We start from the raw sequence: 10,918 nt of genomic DNA on the forward strand, positions 1-10,918 counted from the left end.
CCTTTTCCTTCTGTAAGGCCACCACTATCACCTGTTTGCAGAAATAATTTTGAGCGTGTACAAGGGGACATACTGCATAGTGTTCTATACCTGGTTCTCCACTTAAAGTCTCAGATCCTCTGGATGCATAGCAAGCCTTTAGGTTGAATCTTAGTGATCAAAACCGTCAAAGGGGATGCCACTATGAACAGCTGGTGGTGGTGCCAAGCACCAGTTCACACAGAGCCAGGTTGGGTCCCACGATTTGAGGGAGGTCTGTGAGCTGCTGGGCTAAGTTGGAAGTGTGCTCGGCACCCCCACCCACCCACCTGGAGCTGGAGAGAGAACCTAGGAGCTCCACTGCCCTGAACGGAACCCCCCCAAAGGATCCTTGAACATCTGCTCCCTTCCCACTGGCAGTCCCTGGATGAGGGGGTGGGTGACCAAAAATGTAGGCTTCCGAGGAAGCCAGGGCGGAAAATCTTTAAAAAGAAAAAGCAAGGAAATTCCCTGGTGATTCAGTGGTTAGGACTCTGCTGTCACTGCCAAGGGCCTGGATGCAATCTCTGGTCGGGGAATCCCACAAGCCACGTGGCATGCCAATAAATAAAAGGGAAAAAACAAGGTCAAAGGTGAGAGGCTTCCTTGGGGCATTCAGAACTCTTCCCATGGCCATTGTGAGCAAAAGTCGCCACCAGGTCCCTATAGTGTTTGGAGAGTGAAGTGTGATCTCATTCTTTTTAGAAATTTACTCATTTATTTGGCGGGTCAGGTCTAAGTTGCGGCTGGGGGTAGGGGGGGAGTCTTCGTTGTGTCCTGCAGTATCTTTCATTGCGGTGCACTGAGCCTAGTTGCAGCCTGCAGGCTTGGTTGGTCCGCAGCATGTGATACCTTAGTTCCCTGACCATGTCCCCTGCATTGCAAGGTGGATTCTCAACCAGTGGACTAGGAGGGAAGTCCTATGACCTCTTTCTTAACTTAAAGAAACTTGTTGGGAAGATAACGTGACTTTCAAAGCAAGATGAACAGGAATCCTTTTAAATTAGTGAAGTGTAGAGAGACTGGAAGAGGGAGCAGCCCTGGACTAGTCTAGGACCTGGAGAGCCTTGAAAAGGGGGTGGGAGGGATGTTGACAGTGTGCCTGCTGCTTTTTCTGCCAAGAACACCTACCTGCCACCATGGTCTTTAAAAACCATTCATTGGCCTTTTCACATGGTATCTGTGCTCAAAAGCTTTACTAACATTCACGTCAGGTCTCCCATTGAGCCCCTTCCAGGCTGTGCTCGCTGCAGTCCCAGATCCTCCGTTTGTACTCTGGTTGACTCCAGTCTTCCATGCCAGGGTAGCTCTCCTCTTCCCATTCAGAGCGGGAACAAGGGCAGAAATCCTATGTGTACGCACTGAAGCATTAATTCAGGAGTGGGCCCTCCATGGGGGTTTGCGGAGCTGAAGCCAAGGAAGGCATATGTCCAGGTTACAGTGAAATCTGCACAAGATGAGTCTGTAGGTCTGGGTTCTAGTTCCAGTTGTTCCAGTTTTTACTGGTGTGACCTTGAGCCCATCATGGTCTCTCTGACTACGAAATAGGGATGGTGTTTGCCTCTTTGGCTTCCAGTTAGTGTTAATACTATGAGAATTACTTGAGATAATGAACACAAAACTCACTTGTAATATGTGTGATGGGTACCTTCATTATTCTCTTGAGGAGCAGAGGAAAACAGGTTTGAACAGATAGGATGGGATCAGATCACAGTGGCCTCCTTAACTACACAGAGGAGTTGAGTGGGTGTAAGAAGGTTGGAGCAGAGAAGTAACATAGTGAAGACAGCGTCAGGTCAAAGGAAGATTCGGCCAGATGTGACATACAGGATGGGATAGGGGGTGGGCAGTGAGGGAGGGAGGAAGAAACATGTCAGAAAGACTTCGGTCTCTGCAGTCTTCCCACTTGGAGGCAGAGACTCTTAAGCTTGCCAACCTAAGTACCGGAAGAATAGTGACGTCACTAACAGAGGTCAAGGTGGGGAAGAGAGCTGCATTTCTCAACACACTGAGTTAGAGGACAGCATTCAAGTGGTAGACAGAGTTACGGGTTGGAGGTCTGGGAGATGGGGAGGAAACTTTAGCACAGGGAAGGGCTGGAGCCAGGAGAACGAATGAGCTCTCAAGGGAAGAGGAAGGAGACGCAGAATGTGGGAGCTGAACCAGGTGAGGGCTTAGGACTGGGGAGTAAGAATGTTAGCAAAGGAAGCAGGCCCGTCATATTCCTGCGTCTAAATAGTGAGGCTTGTTGCAGGGGCCTGCACTCACCAGGTTTTATACAGTTCTTTGTTTGCTTTTGTTGGGTACTTTTCTTTTAAAGGTGTTTTTAAAAATGTGGACCATTTTTAAAGCCTTTATTGAACTTATTACAATATTGCTTTAATTTAATTAATTTATTTATTTTTGAGGCATGTGGGATTTAGTGCCTTAGCTCCCTGACCAGGGATTAAACTCACAGCCCCTGCATTGGAAGGGGACATCTTAACAACTGGTCCACCAGAGAAGTCCTGTGGGTAGAACTGATCCTTGACTGTGTATCCTTAAAAGGCAAGCACAACTCTTTTTGTAATTTTGTGTAGTCTTCCTTGACTTATGATGGGGTTAAGTCCCCACAAACAAATCATAAGTTGAAAATATCGTAAGTTTGAAATGCGTTTAATACACCTACCTCCCCTCTACATCAGAATTTAGGCCAGCCTACCTTAAACACGCTCAGAACACTTCCATTATCCTATGGTTGGGCAAAATCCTCTAAGACAAAGCTTATTTTATAATAAAGTGTTGAATATCTCATGCAGTTTGTTGAATACTGTACTGAAAGTGAGAAACAGGATGGTTGTCAGAGTATCGGTTGTTTACCCTTGTGCTTGCCTGGCTGACAGCATCGCAAGAGAATATCGTACATATCACTAGGTTAGGAGAAGATCAAGATTCCAAAATCAAAGTACAGTTTCTACGGCATGCAGATTTTTCACACCATTGTAAAGTTGAAAAATTGTAAGCAAACTGTTGTAAGATTGGGGACCATTTGTTTAATACTCAATATCCTGTTCTCTGATAGTGAAACTGGTATTACAGGCAAGACTGTGCCTCCGAAGAATTCTTGGTTTTCTTAGAAGGATACCCTTTCCTCAAATGAATAATGGCTGGGGACTTCCCTGGTGGTCCAGTGGCTACGACTCCACGCTCCCAGTTCAGGGGGCCTGGGTTCGATCCCTGGTCAGGGAACTGGATCCCACATGCTACAACTAAAGATCTTGCATGCCAGCAAGTAAAGACCTCCAATGCAGCAAAGAAGACCACCGCAACGAAGACTGAAGCTCCCACGTGCCACCGGCCACCAAGACCGACACAGTCAAATAAACAAATGACGACTGCCACTTGAAGACACTCGCCGGCTGCTTCTTTATTTTCAAGCAAAGTGGGATGAGAATCTTATCATCCGATTCAAGTAGGATGATAAGGCTTTCTCTGAGGCCAGCCCGGATGCCCGCCTCTGTTCTTGGGCACCCAGACGAGGATCCCTCGCATTGTGCAGCCTCGTTCGTCCTTCTAGGCTCCGACCAAGCCTGGCTCAGAACTGGGCCGTCCATTTCCCTGACTACCTGGGAGCTGCGGCATGTGACAGGGTGGCTCTGAGAGTGAAAGCAAGCTGGCACTGTGGAGCTGGGAACGAGGAAATGTGAGTTGAGTGTGTGTGCGTGTGTGTCTGTGTCTGTGGGGTTGGGTGTTGTTCCTGAGCTCTATCCCAGAGCTGCCAAAAGGTGGGAGACTGACTGGCTGGGTTAATCATGCATTCTGAGCTTTTGATGGGGCTCGACGAGACAGATGCCTGAGCAGGTTCAGTGAACAACTTGGTTGAGGTCACCTTGGCTGATGGAAGAAGGGCACTTGCCCTCCTGTGGAAAAGACAGGAAATGGCTTTCCTGTCACTCCCAGGGTAGCGCTCAGTGTGGCAAGCGGGTCTCTGATTGGATGAGCCCAGCACCGGAGCAGTTTCTGTGGAGAGGTTGAACCAGACAAGTGTTTATTGCTGCAGCATGAAAATTAAAAGGTTGCTAGGGGAAGGCAAGGGAGGCAGGAAGTTAAGTGCTGAGTCCCCTACCAATGCCGTTGCCGTGGTCCCCCCACCGCCGCCCCCCGGCCCATCGGTGCAGATTACAGAGAAGGGATTTTCCTTAAATGCTAGCTGACAATGAAATTACATTTGGGGTATAGTTTTACCCTCGATTGATGCTTTTTCTGAACTGGAACTGAAATGTCAGTCACCTGACCTTCTAGTCGCTTAGTTCTTTTAATTAAAAGATGGTTCTAAGCAAAATCCAGTAGTGGTCCATTTATTATTTATCAAGCGTTTTCCTTCCAGCAGTTAGTGAAAGGTCAGTGGCTTCAACGGATGCTTTGTTTTGGGTGAGCAGCTTAGATGAAAAAGATACACAATCAATCTCCACTCCCTCCTGTTTGCTCACAGGCAGGACACTGTTTAATAGTCACTGTGGCATTTAGCATCTCAGACCTCTAGAAACATGCGGAAAAGTGCATGTGCATCCCTTGCTGCTGAACATTTCTCCAAAAGCAAACATCAGGTTGTGATTATGGTTAATAATGAGATATTGATTGTTTGAAAATGTCACCGCCTGGGACCTTGGCCCCAGCACCGCTAGATGGCGCTGCCCTCTCACGCTGATGGGCCACGGATCCGTTCGTTTCCTTGCCTCGGGATACCTCGCCTTTCAAGGTTGGCGAGTGTCCTTGGAAAATGATGTTCTGGCTGAGATTTAGGAAGCTGAGGTCCTGGGGGTGCCTGGGGGTACAGTAGAGATGGGAGTGGAAGGGCCACAGGACACACGCCAAGACCTGACGGGTGGGGGTGGGTCGACCCCGCGCGGTCTGCACCCTAACGGGAGCAGAAGGGGAAGGACCTAACCAGTACTGAGTCCCTGGAGTCTCGTTCTCTGCCCTTGTCCAGTCAGGGACATGTCTGCAAATTTGCTTCGGAGGATGGAGGGGGAGAATGGTGCAGGCAGAGGGGACAGTGCGGAGCCGCGGAAAACACCCAGGCCTGTGGCCAGACAGACCTGAGACTAAAACCCTGATCGATTGCTTTGTCTTGTGACATGAGGGGAGTGAGCAAGTGACTAGCTTGTGCTTCACTTTCCTTATCTGCAGGACAGGAAAACCCACAGCTACCTCTTGGAGTTGTGATACGCAGCAAACAAGCGTCCACAAACCGGATCTGTCTTCGCTCTCCCTGCTTGGAAAGCTTCAGCAACTGTTGATTCCCACTGGGTGGAAATGAACGTGCTTTAGACCACAATGCAGAAGAAACAAAACGTTGGTGTCATATACCTTTTCACCAGATGCTTGTTTAATCATTTATCTTTTCTCAACCCTCTCCCCGAGTAGTTACCATCTCCTTTATCTTCTTCCAGCCTCCTAGTAGCCAATCAATCAACCAAAAAACACAAAGGAGGAAACCAAAGACCGTCCTGGGAACTTGTCCATTACTGGAACTTACCCAATGCTCGTAGGTTTCACTGAAAAACTTGCTTTTCTTTAGTTATTTCTTAAGCAGATTGTGTGTGTGTGTGGAAACTGGTGTCTTAATGGCATTCCTTCTGTCCGTTTTTCCCTTTCTCATTGTTGCTCCCCTGCCTTCCTTGTGGTAACCTTTTCTCCTTTCTTTCTCTCCTCTGCACCCTAGACTGTAGGGGGAAGCCAGGGGGTCATGACCTAGAGGCCTGGAGGAAGAGCTCTGGCCTTTTTCCTCCGGAGGTCTCAGTCAAAAGAATTGTGCTCGAGTCCTGGTGTTTGCTTCCCTGTGTGGCTGTGGCTTTGAGCAGGTCACTTAATCCTTCAAAATATTCAGTTCCAGTGAAATGAAGTGAAGTGAAAGTGCTCAGTCATGTCCAACTCTTTGTGACCCCATGGACTGAACAGTCCATGGAATTCTCCAGGCCAGAATACTGGAGGGGTAGCCTTTCCCTTCTCCAGGGGATCTTCCCAACCCAGGGATCGAACCCAGGTCTCCTGCATTGCAGGTGGATTCTTTCCCAGCTGAGCCACAAGGGGAGCCCAAGAATTCTGGAGTGGGTAGTCTCTCCCTTCTCCAGGGGATCTTCCTGACCCAGGAATCGAACAGGAGAGCCTACTAGGTCCTTGAAAGTGTGTTTGTTGAGTGAACGAATGGACAAAGAAACGTTTCCCCACCCATACCGTGGGGAGACTCATACCAACACCGTGTATGCTTTGGGGGCAAAACCCACATAAGATACGGATGTGACAGAATGGTGTAAACGCTCAAGCCTCTTGCAGTGACAGGAAATAGTGGTGTGGAGCGATGGAAGTGGCGCCACAGAGCCAGGCTTTCCCCAGGAGAGCAGAGGCGTGGACTCTGGAGGGGCCCAGAGCAGCGGCGAGGAGGCCGGCGGTCTCTCTTGCTGAGGAGCCCCGCTCTGCACAACCCCCTGCAGACACGCTCAGGATCACCTTCCGCAGGCACGTTAGACGCGGGGCGAGGGGGTCCTGAGCTCTCTCACCCGCTTCCCTGGCCTCGAGACGGCCCGGCTCCAGCTCACGGCGGCTCCCTGCCTCTGCACCCTCCTGCAGCTCATCACCTGCTCGGGCGGCTTCCCGCCGGGCTCCATGCCCCTGCCCTGACGCATGTGTCGCTTCGGCCCCTCGAGGCTTCCAGCCCCCCTACCCCAACCCCCCGCACGAGGGTACACGGCAAGGCAGGGTCCCCGGTTCAGACCGGGCAGAGGGAGGGTCCAGGCCCGGTGCCTGGCTGATCTCACCGCACCCGGCTCCTGCCACGCTCGTGGGGGTCCCTGAAGTTAGAACAAGAGGCTTAACCTCAGAAAAACAACAAATTAAATCCTAAGAAGGCAACCTCGCCCTCTCTCCACTTTCCTACTTTTGGATGTGAGAAAAAAGGAAGGGGCTGTGGGAGACAGGGCAGCTGAGTAGGAACATCTGGTAACCTGAGTTCCCGGCAGATAAAATGCACCAGAATTTTCCACAGTCCTACAGCTTTCCAGCGGTGTCTCCTGGCCTGGGCAACTTAAGTGCCAATCCAGCATGTTCTCAGGATTGGACCTGTTTATTCCTTCCCTTTTGATTACTGAAGTAATCAAAATCAAATTCAGACGAACCTCTGAAAAGAACCACTTTGAACACCTATGAAGTCAAGAAGGTCGAATTTAGAAAAGTCTCATCTACAGGACTTTGTTCCCCTGAGCTGTAGGCCACTTATAATTAATATTAATGAAAGACAGATGACAGATGCTTATTGCTCAACCGACATACGCGCTGCCAAAGCCCATAGGGGTTACTTTAAGATCTAAAGGACTTGAATGTACTTTACTGTCACGTTGAAGAGAACAGAACTTTCAGGGTATAATCAAAATTTCGTATCTATGAGAACTCAGTGACCCACAGGCAATGTCTGCCTTAAAAACACAACACGGTACAAAAGAACTGAGTGTGCCGCCATTGCTTACTGGCATTTAAAAATAGCTCCTTTAAGCCCCAAACCGAGGCAGGAGATGACGGGGGACAGTAGGTGGAGGCTCAGCTCATCCCCTAATTGGCTGTGACTTTGGGAAGTCGTGAACCTTTTCAGCCATTTGTAAAATAGAGGGATGAACTGCAAGACTTCAGAAGGCAGAGTCTTTGGGTCTGCGGGTCCGAGAAGAACCGCAAAGCTGGGGCAAGAAAGCATGCTCCAAGACTTACTAAATACATACTCAAGATCTTTTCCATTTTTAAATGTTGATTATGGAAACACTCACAAAGGTAGAGAAAATAGTGCAATGACCCTCCATATATTCATCATGTAGACTTAACTCATTAATATTTTGCCATATCTGCTCATCTGTATTTTTTTTGAAAATTTTTTTAATTAGAAAAATCATTTATTTCTGCGCTTTTCATATATCTTATTGTTCCAGAAACAGTCTTCTGTACATATCTGAAACGATGTACCGTCACACACTCTGTTTAAAGGCAAAGCACCATTGATAAAGCTGATCAGCTGTCCAGAGTTCTCAGCTTATGGGGTTTCACTTTCTGGTTTTACGTTAATTTCTGAAGGTCAGAAAAGTCACCTCCAAAAAATGTCAAGGGGTTTGTAAAAAATAATCACTTTATTCGATATTATAGCTGTAGAAATGAAGTACATTTTCTTTAAGAAATTTAAAAAAAAGAAAATGCCACTTAACATCATTGGTACGTCAGTAAAGACCAGCAGGAAAAAATACTGATAAGCTTGTTTCTGACACCAAAAAGACATTCTAGTCCAAGCTTCAATACGGTTCGTATTTTTTCACTAGATGTTTCTTTTCTGCTACTTTTTATCCTTTTCTGTATTTCATATCCAAAGACTGGTACAGCCTTTAAAATTTCATTAACAGGAGAAAATTCAGTACCTGCTGATTTCTTCTCAAAAGACACTAACCCATTAGATACCCCAGCAGCTTCATTCTCATGAAGACACTAGCCATGAAAAAACTCAAACAGGAAGCTGGATGCAAGTCCTTCCATGGTACCCTATCCATTTAGGCCAAGAAGGTGACTGGTCTCTGATGCCCATGTTTATTAGTCACTGAACCAACACTTGGAGGTTCAACAATAACATCATAAAGCATTCCTCCAGTAATGAGGAAGTAAGACACCACCACCAGAGTGTACCTCCCATTGTGGCAGATGGCATGTGCACCCAGGGCGGCTTCTTCAGCTTCAGGTTTGGGCATTTGAGCACTAAGAACAAGACTCGGTTCAAACTCTCCATGTTGGTGGCGGCAGGGGAAGCTCTCAGCCTCCAACCTCATGTGCCACCCAGAAACAGCTGACATATTTTTAAAGTAAGTCCAGACATGGTGTCTGTCACCCAAGGCTTCAGTCTTTCCTTGTGGCTCAGCTGGTAAAGAGTCTGCCTGTAAAGCAGGAGACCTGGGTTCACTCTCTGGGTCAGGAAGATCCCTTGGAGAAACACATGGCAGCCCACTCCAGTATTCTTGCCTGGAGAATCCCATGGACAGAGGAGCCTGGCAAGTTAAAGTCTATGGGGTCACAAAGAGTCAGATAGGGCTGAACAACTTACATTTTTACCCAAGGCTACAGTCTGCTTCTACGTGGTGCTGGAGTGACTGTGAGGAGATTCCCCAAGGGCAGAGCAAGAGAGTTCCAGAAAAACATCTACTTCTACTTTATTGACTATGCAAAAGCCTTTGACTGTGTGGATCACAACAAATGGTGGAGAATTCTTCAAGAGATGGAAATACCAGACCACCTGACCTGCCTCCTGAGAAATCTGCATGCAGGTCAAGAAGCAACAGTTAGAACTGGACATGGAACAACAGACTGGTTCCAAATCAGGAAACAAGTATGTCAAGGTTCTATATTGTCACCCTTCTTGTTTAACTTCTATGCAGAGTACATCATGAGAAATACTGGGCTGGATGAAACACAAGCTGGAATCAAGATTGCTGGGAGAAATATCAATAACCTCAGATATGCAGATGACACCACCCTTATGGCAGAAAGCGAAGAAGAATTAAAGAGCCTCTTGATGAAAGTCAAAAAGGAGAGTGAAAACGTTGGCTTAAAGCTCAACATTCAGAAAACTAAGATCATGGCATCTGGTCCCATCACTTCATGGCAAATGGATGGGGAAACAATAGAAACAGTGACAGACTTTATTTTGGGGGGCTCCAAAATCACTGCAGATGGTGACTGCAGCTATGAAATTAAAAGACGCTCGCTTTTTGGAAGACAAGTTATGACCAACCTAGACAGCATATTAAAAAGCAGAGACATTACTTTACCAACAAAGGTCTGTCTAGTCAAAGCTATGGTTTTTCCAGTAGTCATGTATGGATGTGAGAGTTGGACCATAAAGAAGGCTGAGCACTGAAGAATTGATGCTATTGAACTGTGGTGTTGGAGAAGAGTCTTGAGAGTCCCTTGGACTGCAAGGAGATCCAACCAGTCCATCCTAAAGGAGATCATTCCTGAGTGTTCATTGGAAGGACTGATGCTGAAGCTGAAGCTCCAATACTTTGGCCACCTGATGCGAAGAGCTGATTCATTTGAAAAGACCCTGATGCTGGAAAAGATTGAGGGCAGGAAGAGAAGGAGATGACAAAAGATGAGATGGTTGGACGGCATCGCTGACTCAGTGGACATGAGTTTGGGTGAACTCTGGGAGTTGGTGATGGACAGGGAGGCCTGGCGTGCTGCAGTCCATGGAGTCGCAAAGAGTCGGACACGACTGAGCGACTGAACTGAACTGAACTGACAGTCTGCTTCTTTGAAAAACAAGACCTTGACAATACCATCATTAGGCCTGAGAAGATGGCAATTAAAAGTAATTTAGGGACTTCTTTGGTAGTCCAATGGTTAAGACTTGGAGAAGGCGTGGGTTTGATCCCTGGTCAGGGAACTAAGATCCCACATTGCCTTGCATGCATGCAATCCCCAGTCCATATTTGCCTTTCCCCATAGTTCGCTGGACAGGCTCCTAGCCTTCTCCTACCCCACGTCAGTCCCTGGGACCAACCACTGTTCACTACGTCTAGTTTTAGTGCCCGGGTGATTCCCTTTCCAGAAATCATAGTTGATACCACCAATTCTTGTTTACCATCTGCAGTCACAGTGTCTGAGCTTCCTGCTATGATGGATGAAGACTCAGCTAACTTAGAGTCTCTCTTGCTTCTGCTGTGGTATATTTCCACCTGGTTCCTCTGAATAGTAATGTTGCAGGAAGGGGGACCCCTTCCAGGGCCCGAGAGTGGGCCTTTGTCTAACTCTTGGAAATGAATTGTCCAAGGAGACGTATGCTGACGAAGCAAGAAGCTTTATGGCGCCCGGGCGGAGAGCAGCAGGGGGAGGGAAACCA

At 47.7% G+C, this 10,918-nt stretch overlaps 1 pseudogene; it reads right to left on the reverse strand.

The window, feature by feature from the left end:
- Positions 1 to 8,576: 8,576 nt before the first annotated feature.
- Positions 8,577 to 8,809, reverse strand: LOC120866488 (annotated as a pseudogene).
- Between the last annotated feature and the right edge of the window lie 2,109 nt (positions 8,810 to 10,918).

The sequence above is a fragment of the Oryx dammah genome, unplaced genomic scaffold (genome assembly GCF_014754425.2).
Source record: "Oryx dammah isolate SB20612 unplaced genomic scaffold, SCBI_Odam_1.1 HiC_scaffold_8, whole genome shotgun sequence".
NCBI classification, from domain to species: domain Eukaryota; kingdom Metazoa; phylum Chordata; class Mammalia; order Artiodactyla; family Bovidae; genus Oryx; species Oryx dammah.